This window comes from Pteropus medius, unplaced genomic scaffold (assembly GCF_902729225.1).
Source record: "Pteropus medius unplaced genomic scaffold, Ma_sr-lr_union100, whole genome shotgun sequence".
Taxonomy (NCBI): Eukaryota; Metazoa; Chordata; class Mammalia; order Chiroptera; family Pteropodidae; genus Pteropus; species Pteropus medius.
Window position 1 is genome coordinate 1 of NW_024352679.1, and position 573 is coordinate 573.

The window sequence follows — 573 nt, forward strand, 5'->3', positions numbered from 1 at the left end:
AATTAGGCTTATTACTTCCCATTTTCCAAGTGAGGAAACAGAATTGGAAAGGTCAGGCACCACACCCAAGGGCGCATCTCGAATCTGGAATGATCGGAGTGTGTCTGTCTGACTCACTCTCTCTCTCTCTCTCTCTCTCTCTCTCTCTCTCTCTCACCCGTTAATTCAATTAACTAATTGCCAAATCAGTTATTGGTTCTGTGTCTTTTTAAAAATTAATTAATTAATTAATTTTTCTTTTTTTTAGGCGAGGCAACCCTTGGTTGACCTCACGGATTGCAAGGACCTTGTCAGTTTACAATCCCTTATTTTTTTTTTTTATTTTTTACGCCTATAGCACTTGGTCTTCCTGGGTGGTCTCCCATCCAAGTACTAACCAGGCCAGACCCTGCTTAGCTTCCGAGATCAGACGGGATTGGGCTTGTTCAGGGTAGCGTGTCCGTAGACAGTTCTGTGTCTTAAATGAGTCTCAAAACAGTCTCCTCTTTGCCAGTCATATTACCATGAGTCTAGTTCAGACCGGACCATTGTGGTGATTGCTTCACTGGTCTCCCTACTTGTCTCTGTGCCCCT

At 43.5% G+C, this 573-nt stretch overlaps 1 pseudogene; it reads right to left on the bottom strand.

The window, feature by feature from the left end:
• Window positions 1-328: 328 nt before the first annotated feature.
• Window positions 329-447, bottom strand: LOC120589520 (uncharacterized; annotated as a pseudogene).
• Between the last annotated feature and the right edge of the window lie 126 nt (window positions 448-573).